Genomic DNA, 12,770 nt, shown 5'->3' on the forward strand with positions numbered 1-12,770 from the left:
ATAGTAGGGCAATGGGAGGATGAGAATTACAAGAGCTATATAAAAAAATTGAAGCGATAAAGGGAAGCAATATTTATAGGATATCTACTACATTACAGATGTTATACTGGGCACTTAACCTATGTTGTTTAGTCTGTACAACAACGCTTTATGTGTGGGGATTATTATTTTTTTATGTTATGAATATGAAGAGAGAAGTTCCAAGATTCTTTAAAACTTACCTGAGGCTACAAAGCAAGTAGTAACGCTGCGATTTAAACTCAAGACTATATTCTCCTGAAGCTTAAATTGCATGAATACTTACTTCAGCCAAAGAACTTTGGTAAAATCTGGCAGATATTACTGATGCCATTTATGGTGAATATTGCCATTCTCCTTCTCCTTTATAATGCCTCACTTTATTTTTTCCAGATTGATTCCCTACAATGAGCTTTTCATTTTGACCTTCTTTTTGTGTCTTTCCTGTGCTCCTAGAGAACATTGAAGGTCGATCATCTTCTTTATGAGACGCCTTCCATATCAGCTTAATAGAAGCAACTTCACTAATAAATGACAATGGTCAGCTTATTTACAACATTTCTACTGGATTTTTTTTCCTCAAGTAAAGAATATGAAGAGAAATCTGTCAGTCCAAAATTCTGGGTCCCTGTAAATATTATATAATCATTCAAGCTCCCTTCCAAAACTTTCATTTATTTTTGTTAATTTAACACTTTTTTTCTAGGAAATTTCTTTTGAGATGAGGAAATAAACTTTATAGTAAGTTACCCTATATTTTCAGATTTTATGTGCAGACATGTAGGTTAAGTTTATAGTCTGTATGACAGTATACTTCTGCATATTTTGTTCCTGTGTGTGTGTGTGTGTGTGTGTGTGTGTGTAAACTTTCAGGCATATCCTACCTAACATCTAACCATTCTCTATTCTCACCACTCTTGTATGGAGGAATTTTTAATATGCTTACAACATATTTCTTCTAGAAAAATAAGACTATTTAAATGCAAAGTTATCTGTAAAATATCTTTTTCCATTTTTTGAGTATTCACTCATTTAAATGACAAAGAAATTATTCCACTTGAAAATTATAAAGGATATAGTGCTTTTGTCATAGACACTTTTACTTTCCCTCATAATGCCTTTTTTTTGTCTGTCCAGGTCTATTTCCAAAAACTATCCTAAATTGGACCTTACTAAAAATGACACCAAATAATAGCAGAAGGCGAGTGGTGAGCAGGACAATTGACTTTCATTTTCAAACTTTGCTAAAACTAGATGTATATTTTTACTTTTCATGATGTACCTTGGTCAAGAACATTTTGAAATTATATTAAATTATCTATTAAAAACCAAAATTATTTTTGGGAAAATCTCCCCCTGTGTAATTTTTATTTTTACTCTTCTCTGCTAGTACATAGTTAAAGCAAATATTATGTGGCATGGTTACTGTCAGTATTTCACCCATTTTGGTGAAAAAAATGTAAGTCTTACAAATAGCTTACAGAAAAATAATAAACTCTTTTAAGAAAGTGAAATATGCTTTTAAGATATGCTTTCAGTTAATTTCTAATCTAGAAGGAGGCTTATTTGGTGGTTGTACCCTATAATTAGGGAGATCAGTAATCAAGACAACTGTGATTTATTTTACTAGGAGAGCTCAGAGACTGAAGACATCTGGCCTAGACCAGTCTGCTGGTAAAATTCAGAATACACCTAAATTTGCTTTTACAGGATTCTCTTCAGAGGAATAGGAGGAGAGGTTATATTCTCTGCATGAGGACAAGTCTACAGTGTCAAAATCAAGTAATATTTGTCTTCTGACAGCAGAACGTTGTATCATATTTCTAAGGACTGTATGCACTTGGGTGAACGTCAATGAATACTAAACACTAATTGGTCTGATACATCCATATGCACATACGCAAATACACATGGTGGCCTGTAATGGTTGAAAAATTACATTTTGCTTCCATGAAGAGATGTGTCACTTTTAGGTCAGAGAGGGATTTTGGAGGGGTAATCTCCCACAATAGAAAACTATCCTGACAATGGTGGTGGTTGAGCGTTGTTTGTTGTTTGGCTTGTTGATGATGCTTAGCCAAGGAGACACTTCCTTTCAGATCCTGTCTTCCAAACCCCAGGGCTCTGTTCTGGGCAGTTCAGCCTAATGGAATTAAGCCTGACACGTTTCAACTCTATTTCTTTATAAAATAAACATAAAACAATGGTCTCGATTTCTAATAAAACTCTTGAAGCATGTGGGACTCCAACTTTCCCTGTTCTTTACACATCTGTAAATAAAGCGCATAAAAGAGGAGCACAACAGGATAAATCAACATAAATTTGAAATCCACTGCAGCATATTAAATGGCGCAGTCTCAGTCAAAGACAGGCTGACCCCACGGCTTCGTGCAGTTTGAAGCTAATTGTTTTCGTCAGGATGGGAACGTCTGGAAGTCCATGGCTGTATCCCACCAGTAAGGCTCCAGTAACTGAGCCGGCCCACAGAGAATGGACCCACTTTGTAGCGACACAGCGGGCTCAGACACCACCTATTCTGCTCTCCAAACTGTCATGCATAACAACTTTATTGTGCTAAATTGAACTTGAAAGCAACCAAAGGCTATGAGAAGGAGAGGCTATGAGAAAAGTGTGCTGTCAGCGCTGGCAAAGGCTGACCTGGAAAGTAGGCTCAGAGACAGGGGAATAAAAGACCAGGCCCCATGAACACCGCATATTGTTTCATTTTAAAGTATGATTCCCATACCAGAGAAAGTAGCAAATGTGATGTAAATTTATTTAAATAGATTCGACTGCTTAAAAGTTTGCCAGCCGCTCTTATCCAACTTTCCCAGCTCTCTGATTCGTTACTTACAGTGGGAATATAATGACATATAGTCATCATTGTAACAGCTTCTTTGCAGGGGCACAATGATGATTAATAGCCAGCAGCAAATTTTCACATGGGCTCTGAAGCACTATGGCATTAAGCAGCCAAACAGTCCCAAATCCCCCTTTTCTGTTCCGCTGAAAAGTCCCCTCCTTGTACCTTGCAGATAGGAACAAAGCCTATCTTAATTCCAATCAGCTTTTCCTCATTCAAAGGGACCTTCTCTTTTTCATAATTGATTCATGTGCATTTTTTAGTGTTTCACTGAGCCGAAGCCACTTTTCTCCTTTTTTCTGTTCTGCCCCCATACCCGCGCCCCTCTTTTTTTTTTTGAGGAGTGGGAAACATTTCAACAACAACAACAACAACAATAACAACAACACCAATAACAACAATAAAAAACAGTTCGTTTTTTCTTCCCCAAATATTTGCTAAATACATTTCTCAATTAGTATTCATTTGTGTTTTACATTTAAAGGGTTTAAGACAAGAATTAACTCCTGGATTACTTCATCCTTGGAAAAGGTTTTAGTTATAAAAAGTATGAGCTCACTGAAATAACTCTGGGTGGGAGCCCCCCAGGGATGCCCTGTTTGGTTGGGGGAGTCTCAAGACCTCTCATTCCCACGAGAGACTCGCAGTTGGAACAAGGACAGACTCCCTCGCTCTGGACAGATCCTTTTTTCCCCTGTGTTGGGAACCATCAGAAAACGGACAAGTGACCAGAGGGGAAGGCAGCAAATGAAAACCTCCTAACCTGCTCTGTCCTCAAGTATCATTTTACCCCAGAGTAATCTCGCATTATAATTATTTGCAGAAGCACTTTTGCTATTTGTAGAAGCGTTCTCTCCCGTCTACACTTTCTGCCTCCTGTGAAAACGACAAAAATGACATCAACCAGTGCTGTCGTAGAAGGGGATTCCCACATGCATACTCATCTGTGTGTCTGTGACAATGCAATGACCACCGTGTGCAGAGTCTTTGTAGTTATACTTTGCATTTTACTTACGGTTCTTAAAATTCTGCCCTCATTTTATAGGGAACAGGGTGACTATATGCCCCTGTTTGTTCAGCACACGCCTCAGTTATGTCTGTTGTTTTTATATAACTATTAGCAGTGCTCTCATTCACTCTCCGTTTGATTTGAGCAGTTTGCAAAAGCCCTACCTTTTTGTTATTAAAACTGTCCCAAATGACACACAAACCGAAAGGCCAGGTTGTCTCTTACCCAGGTGCTGTAGACTGATTTACCGCATTGCAGTTTAGGGGAAAGGATCTGACTTGGAAACCCTGCTGCCCATGTGGCAGCACTGACTTTTGTCTCGCCCACTTTTAAGAGGTCAGCTGACCCTTTACAGCTTCTTTGATACGTAGCAGAAAGGAGGTCATTTGCTGAAATGAAAGACACATTGCAAACCAGATTTTAAGTGTGACACTCTTCTTCAGCTGGGTCACGGTTCTCAGTGTGAACCAGAGCAACACAGTTCGCTGGTCAGATAAAAATACTATGCCATGTTTTTGATTATGACCTTTCTCTTGCTTTGGTGTCTTCAAATGGTTAAATGAAGACTATGTCAGATTGATAGGAGGGATTCTGTTCATCATTTTCACTCTAGTGCTTATAAAAAAAAGTAATGTGAAAGTGGCATCATGTATCTATGTTGCATTTTTCATACAAAAAATCTCATACAGAAAAGTGTATTCTAGTCTTTTGGTTATAGAACCAAAGTGTCTCAGGGAGTGTTAAAAATCCATATGGTAATATTCCTGAAGTCTGGATTTTGTATTTGGATTTCAGAGTTAACAGAGAGATGTGTAACATCTTCTGTGAGCAGAGAAGTCTCTACTCACTGAGCCACCGAAGAGGTTCACAAATGTTGTTTATTACTGAAAGTACATGGAATTGGTGGATTCCTGATATGCTAGTTTCAGAATAACTTAAGTAAGAACCTAAAATTTCTCACTTGCCATCAAGTCACAACCCATAGTCAAATATCAGAAGGACATGCATAGAAGAATTATGACTCTGTTCTAAGTTCTTTTTACAGGAGCACTGTCCTTTAGTGAAACTGTCGTTCTTAGCCAAATTTGGGCCTATCCAATCTTTATGGGTGCACTTTTTTCCCCTTTTAGATAATTCTTTCAGAAATGAAATGAGTGGAGTACATGAATGATGTTTTCTGACGTACTCTTATGTCTTTATTTTCTCATTATCTTACTATTATGAAGAAGTATAACTAAGACTTTGATAAAAACCATCAGTTTTGTTAGATTACGGTGTTGTGTCTGGCTGTGAAACTCCCACCTTCATGAAGGATTTTGCTTTTTGCTGGCTAAGACAGAATTCTTAAATGCAGTGACCTGTGGGACTCTCATATAGGTTGCTTCTTCATCCCTGAAGTTCTCTGATGAATTGCTAGGGACACACAGAGGATGGACCCAACACTGTGCTCATCTTGTGTACTGGCACCATTTGAGGAACTGGATGAAAGTCAGGGTGCCTCTTTAAAACTTTGATTTGAGATTGTAATGCTGCCCGTTGCGTTGCTCACCTTCCTTTAGAATGTCATAAAGTGCTTTTGTGACAGTAGAAAAATCTCTGTATACAAAATATGTAAACTAAGGCCCACTGTCATTACACACGCAGAGCTTACTTCTTTCCTACCCAGACCTAATTCTTCCCGGATGCCTAAGATATTTACTTTATGTACATATACTCCTGACTCTCTAATCTCAAGCCAGTTAAACAAATATGTCATTCCCAGGGTGATTATTTCTTATTACATGATGTGTACATTTAGAAATATAAGATCTCTTAATTGATTTCTATCCTGTTCTTTGATATAATCAAGCTTAAGCCTCTACTCTGCTTTTCCAAGTTTTTCTTTCTTTTACTTGCTAATAAAACTCTGGTTTCTTTTCCAGTTATCATGGAAAAAAGGGCATAGAGAGAGTGAGCACATATCCGTGAAATGAATCATGGTCAGTCTAAATTTTTCATTATAATTCTATTCTCCTTTGCCAGTGTTTGAGTGAGAGATGGGCATGTCCCTCACCACACTAAGGCACATCATAATCAAATTGCTCAAAACCAGTGGTAAATAAAAATTCTTAGAACAGTCAGTGAAGAAAAGTATATTATATAGAGGAAAAGTATAGTATATAGAGGATGACAGTAGATTTCTCTTTGGAAGCAATCCAACAGAGAAAACAGTGAAGCAGCATCTTTGCAATTTGAAGGAAGGAAGGGAGAGAGAGAGAGGAAGGGAGAAAGAAAGGGAGAGAAAGAGAAAAAAGGGAAAGAGAAAGAGAAGAAAGAAAGAGGAAGAAAGAAAGAGAAGTGAAGGAACAAAGTAACAAAGGAATGGAGAAGTCTGTTAACCTAAAATTCTATACCCAGCAAAAATAGCTTTAAAAGATAAAGTTGTTTCAGACATACAAAATGACCTGCAGACCCCACACTACAAGATATGGTAAAGAAATTCCTTAAGGAAGAAAGAAAATAAGTCTACATGGAAATGAAAAGCACTAGAAATGTCTATTTCATGAATATTTTATTTCATTTGTTTTAAGGCTAATTTAAATCTGACAACTGACTTGTATATGCTATCTAAAGAACTCTTAAAACTCAACAGTAAAAAAAAATCAATTAGAAAATGTGCAAAAGATACAAGTAGACATTCTGCTGAAGAAGATACAGAGATGGCAAATAGGCACATGAAAAGATGTTTAATATCCATTAGGGAAATACAAATTAAAACTACAATGAGTACATTGATCAGAATGACTAAAATAATGAAAATAGTGATAGCATCAAATGCTAGATATGGAGAAACTAGATTATTCATACACTGCTGGTGGGAATTTAAAATCGTACAGTAGTAGTTTTTAAAAAGCTAAACATGCTCTTAGCATATGACCCAGCAATCACACACCTGGGCATTTATCCCAGAGTAATGAAAATGTACATCTATACCAAAACTTGTATACAAATGTTCATAGCAGCTTTGTTTGTTAAACCCCAAATTGGAAACAACCCAAATATCTATAACATATGAATTGATAAATAAATTGTGGAATAGTCACAGGAGGGAATAACTATTGTTATGCACAACATTGTTGTGAACTATTGATATGTATAACAACATGGATAATGTCAAAGTACTTATACTGAGGGAAATATGCCATATAAAGAGCACATCTTGTAGGACTTAATTTATATAAAAATCCAGAAGATGCAAACAAATCAACAGTGATAGAAAACAGATTAGTAGTGCCTGGGATTGGGGGGGAAATGAGGGAGGGGGTATTGCCGAGGAGTATGAGAAAGCTTGCAAGAGTGATGGGTAAGTTCATTACCTTGGTGGTGGTGATTGTTTTATGGGTTTATACATTTGTCAAAACATCAAAAAGTTCACTTCAGTTTATTGCACATCCATTATTCTTCAAGAAAAAAAAATATAACAATAGAGGGAGAGTCTGTTCCCCTCTCCCTTTGATTAAGACTGCCTTAACTAAGAAAATATGGCAGATTGAAGGTTGTGTGGTCTCTGAAATTAGGTAAGGAAAGTCCATGCAGCTTCTCCCAGTTTACTTCAAGATGCTCAACTTAAGACTTGCTGATCCACCACGTGGGAAATATGGCTACCCCGAGTGCCCTCTGCTGGGGAGACCACATGGAGAAGACCTGAGACTAGGAACAGATGAAGAGCTGCTCAGCCAGCATCCCTTGGTCAAGCTGTCTCAGCTGCGGCCATGATCTGCTTGTACCTGCAGAAGAGAGATCCCAAACCAGAACCATCCAGCTGAATGCTGAGAGTTAATAAAGGAGTGTTGTTGCTTTTTGTTGTTGACTTTAAGTAAAGTCTGAGCCCAACATGAGGCTTGAACTCAGGACCCGGAGGTCAAGAGTCACGTACTCTACTGATTGAGCCAGCCAGGGGCCCCAGGAGTGTTGTTGCTTTACATTAAGTTTTGTGACAATTTGTTACACAGCAGTAAATGACTAGAATCCTACCTACCCTATATTTTCCATGTTAATAGTATAACTTCCATTCTTTTCAGGAAAGACTATTTTGTGTTAACAAATGACTAAATGTAATTTGTGCTTTATACATTTTTTAAACTTTCCATATAAAGAAATTTGCAGATCAGAAAGAATTGTCATCATATACGTCCTAGCTTTTAGTTTAGAAAAAATAAATAAATAAATAAACCTCATCTGTGAATTAAGAGAACTACTTGTTTCAGTCAAAAACCTTCAAATTTAGTTAAAATCAGTCAATCAATCAGCAGACTACTGAATGTTGGATTTTGTTGAGGATCCAAAAGATACCTGGCTTGTCATGACCTCTAAGCATATATCACCTGGGTGGTGAAGTAAAGCCTTTTTGTGGCAGGATGTGGTAGAAGGTCCTCATGGAGGAGGAAGAATTTGAGCTATAAATGATGTTATAAATTTCAAAATTTTAATGATTTTGAATTACTTCATTTTGTCTCAAAGAAAAATTTATTGTGCGCAATTATCCTACTAATATTAGACATCAGGAAATACAACCTGGGAACTCTTATTTGCTAATCAGGCAATTTCCTCCCACAATTTATCTATTTCCTTCAACTCAGGGTTATTCCTGAATGTATATTTTTCAAACACTTTGTCTGCTTTAATTTGAAATAATCTTAGCAATGGGACAATTGTAATACAGCTAATGGGTAAACAGGGGTGCTGCTTAATGCAGTCACGTTGAGAGGTGATGGATTTGATATAAATAGTAGCTAATAGCATTAACCTGTGTTAGGTCTAGAAAACAATTTACAGTGTTTTTGCGTTCAAAATTTATATACTAGAAATATATATTGGAAATGTCTTTGGTTTGGCTCTCATAAGCTGAGAGTTCCAGTGGTGTGCTGGAGCCTACCTGTACTGGCTTGCATGGGCCAAATGGTATCACCTCTTTTCAACTCCAGCTAGAGTGGGAGTTCTGACACTACAGAAATGGCAAATGTTGTAAGTCAGGCCTCCCTCACCCTGGCTCATCCCACTCCAGAACAGATTGTTAAAATTTATCAGCACAAACCTGGTTAAACTTCCAAGTCTTTGGATAGACATCAGTTTCAGCAGGTTTCTCTGACTAGGAGCAGGTCTGAAAACTGTGTTTGTAGGTGAGGCCAATGCCAAATGAGAGAGGATGAGTATGAGTTACTGGGAAGGAAAAGAAGCAGGTAATAAGTTTTCAAGAAAGTATTTTTTTTTAAGTTCACTTATTTTGAGAGAGAGAGAGAAGGAGAGAGAGAGAGCATGAGTTGGGGAGGGGCAGAGAGAAGGAGAGAGAGAATCCCAAGCAGACTCCACGCTGTTAGCACAGAGCCAAACATGGGTCTTGATCTCACAAACCACAAGATCATGACCTGAGCCAAAATCGAGAGTCAGACACTTAACCAACTGAGCCACCCAGACACCCCTCAAGAAAGTATTTATCACAGTAGTGTGAATTTTTTCTTTTCCAGCTTCTGCGCATCCTTGAGGGACAAAAATGTGACTTCCTGACTTCTCCAAGGGAGGAAAGAGGGAAATAATGGCCAATGAGGTAATGGGAATTCTCACCTTTACTAGTTCCAGAAGCATGACAGAGGTAAGCCTGAAGTTTCTGTATGGGAAGGATTGTGCTGATGAGAGAGAGATTTGACCATCAAGATCCCAAAGGCCTGTCTTGGGAGGTTGTAACACTAGGAAAAATACCAGGTAGTTTGGTGCTAATCCATTTTTTATGTTTCATTTTTTTGAAAATCCCTTTAAAATATAATATGCACATTAATAAACATCAAGGTTTTTATATCATGATTTTAGAAAACAATTTTTAATATAGAAAATTTTACTCTTATTCCTCAAACCACCCCTGTGGTAAGCCATGATAGAAGAAGTATCCATCAGCTTGTGAGATGGTCTGATCCTGCCTACTGGGAAATCGGTGGCCTCAGAAATAAATCCAGACCTACACAGGGTGACATATGATGGAGAGAAAGCACTTAAATTGACATGCTTGTAAAATATGACTTGTAATTTAAGAACAAAAACCACTTTGTGGGAGACTTAAACTAAAAGACAATGAAGTATTTGAGAGAACTGTTGCTATGTGAGACTTTAGGAGGGTGATGGAGATATGGCCGGTTTGCACCATGATCAGAGATAAACACATGTAATAATCACCATATTTGCATTTTGAAAATGTAAAATATGATTCTCATTGTATTGCTCTCCAACCCCCCTTTTTAAATAATGTTTATTTTATTTATTTTGAGAGAGAGAGAGAATGAGAGAGCAGGGGAGGGGCAGAGAGAGAGAGAGAGAATCCCAAGAAGGCTCTATGCTGAGCATGGAGCCCCACACAGAGCTCCATCCCACCACCATGAGATCATGACCAGAGCCAAAATCAAGAGTTGGATGCCTGACTGAACCACCCAGATGCCCCTCTCCAATCCTGTTTTAATTGACTCCCCATTTACCTCTGTTCCCGGGTTGTACTGTAATATGTGTTTTCTGTTGCACTATTGAAATCCAATCATCTCTACACTCTAAAAAGGAACCATATCAGAAGATTACAAACCTTGGCCCTTAAAGTATACACAGTGTAGTAACGGGTGTAAGAGCGAGTATGTGGTTTGCAAACCTTTACAAATAGTTTTCCAGTTGACAGGCCTAGTAGACAACATTAGTCTTCCATGTCTCCTACCTATTTCCACGTGGCGCTTCTCTGGGCTGTTGCCTCCTAATACATGTACTTCCCTACACCTCTGCACTATTTCCTCTTCTCATTGGCATTTATAACTCCCAGGTTTGTATCGTTTATGGATTTCATTCATGTACCATTTACCTTTTTTTCCAAATAATTAAGCTCAAAATTACATTAGAGCTTACTCAAGCTGCTTGCCACTTGGATAAATTATACATCATGGCTCCTCTAGTCAATCACCATCTAGCATTTTCAACATTCTGCAAGTCACTTAGCTTTATTAGTTGTATTCTCTGGCAGCCCTCAGGAGAATGAGGCTTATCCAGGGAATCACAATAAGAAAAACATGCAGCAGTTGATTTTTGTTTTCTTTTAACATTTCAACTTGAATGTGTTTCCGGTGTCTTTTTTGTGAAAAAGAACATTACTATCCTCTTATCCTATGCTAGTCAACACTATTATTTTGGAAACCAGTAAGATGGAAATACTTTCACTTATGTTTAGCTAAGGTTTAATATATAGAGAGACATGTGGAAATCATCTTCTTACATATTGCACCTTTATGAACAGTTCATGTTTTAAAATTCAGGTAGATACTAGTTCTATTAATTATGTTTAAGTTATTTTTCCCCTTATTTCGGACTTGTCTAACTTGTAGTAAATATGGAGTATTTGTTCACTGCTGTATCCCCATTACCTAGAACGTTATCTGACATAGTAGGCACTCCATAAATATTTGCTGAGTGAATATTAATAAAATTGACTAAAAATTTAATAACTATATCATCCTTTTATGATAAATATTGGAATATAAATTTAATGAACATAGAAGCCCTGCTTGTACTTTCTGTTGATCTCTAGTAAGCAAAGTGCCTTGGCAATATAATGTGTGCTCAATAAATGAGTCTTGTCCAGTATTTTTAATAGATATCACCCAAGTAATGTGTCTGTCTATCTTAGTGTGAGCTCCCTGGCAATTTACATAGTCAGTTATCTGAATCACTGTATCATTTCTCCAGATATTCTAGTATATTCAGTATTTAAGGAAAGGTGTATAACATACGTCCTGTGGCTTCAATACTTGGCACACCTTCAACTGTGGAGTATCTGTGTTTAAAACCATAATTTCATAAGTGCAAAGATTCTTAATTACTCTCTTTTCAGTTATTGTGTTCTCATTACAAAAGCAGTACATATTATAGGAAATGTTATTTTCTTATTATAGAAAATTTGTAAATCAGTGATGAAAAGAAAAATCACTCAAATTTTTTCCACTTAAAAATGGCCATTGAAACTGCGGTATCTAACCTTTCAATTATATGTTTGATGTACATGTTTATAGATCCTATCACTATATTACATGTGATTTTGAAACTTGCTTATTCCCATTAATTTAACATGAACATCTTCCTATGTTTTATATATTCCTTATGGAATTATTTGAATGATCAGAATCATCTTTCCTTGAGTCATTGCATGGTTGATTTCTTCTTATTCTTCTTTCTCCCCTTTTTCATCTCCTCCTGAGTGAGGCTTCCTTGATTACCACCACAAGTGGCCATGAGTCCCCACCCCCAGCTTTTTTCTATCATGTGAAGCATGAAATGTGTCTTTATTCATTATTGTACTCCCAGTGCCTAACCAGTGTCTGACATTTGGTTAAATATTTTTGAAAAGAAATGAATAAATGAATGAAGGAAAGGATGAAGAAAAGTCTGCTGATAAGTCCACCATAGTGATATAATGCCCCTACTTTTATACATTAGATTATTTATGTCTCTTTTATTATTATAAATATCAGTTTGACATATTTCCCTGGATAATTTTTCTCTACACATCTATGATTATTTTCTTAGTTTATATTTCTAGAAATAAAATTGCTGGGCTAAGGATAAGCAAAGTGTTAAGATTTTAAGTATTACCAGAAAGTTTGTGACAACTTACACTCATCAACAGTATTTCAAATTGCCACATTAGTCCAGTCGGAAATAGATTTTTGTCATTTTAAAACAACATTATCAGTCAAGAAATTTTACCCCATTTTAAATAAAATGTCTTTGGTTGTTAGATATATCTAATATTTCATTGCATAAGCACACAATTATTTTCATGTGTTTACTGGTCATTGTCATTTCTTCTTTTCCTTTGGTTAA

At 36.8% G+C, this 12,770-nt stretch overlaps 1 long non-coding RNA gene across 1 annotated transcript in view; it reads left to right on the plus strand.

The window, feature by feature from the left end:
• Positions 1-480: 480 nt before the first annotated feature.
• The window catches only part of LOC109274886 (uncharacterized), a 28,413-nt gene continuing 16,123 nt past the window's right edge, over positions 481-12,770 (plus strand). Inside the window, exons 1-3 of the long non-coding RNA XR_008423807.1 lie at positions 481-601; positions 1,729-1,850; positions 9,395-9,519. This is a non-coding gene — a long non-coding RNA (uncharacterized LOC109274886). The remainder of the gene's footprint in view (positions 602-1,728; positions 1,851-9,394; positions 9,520-12,770) is intronic.

Source organism: Panthera pardus, unplaced genomic scaffold (assembly GCF_024362965.1).
Source record: "Panthera pardus isolate Hobbes unplaced genomic scaffold, ASM2436296v1 HiC_scaffold_2, whole genome shotgun sequence".
NCBI classification, from domain to species: Eukaryota; Metazoa; Chordata; class Mammalia; order Carnivora; family Felidae; genus Panthera; species Panthera pardus.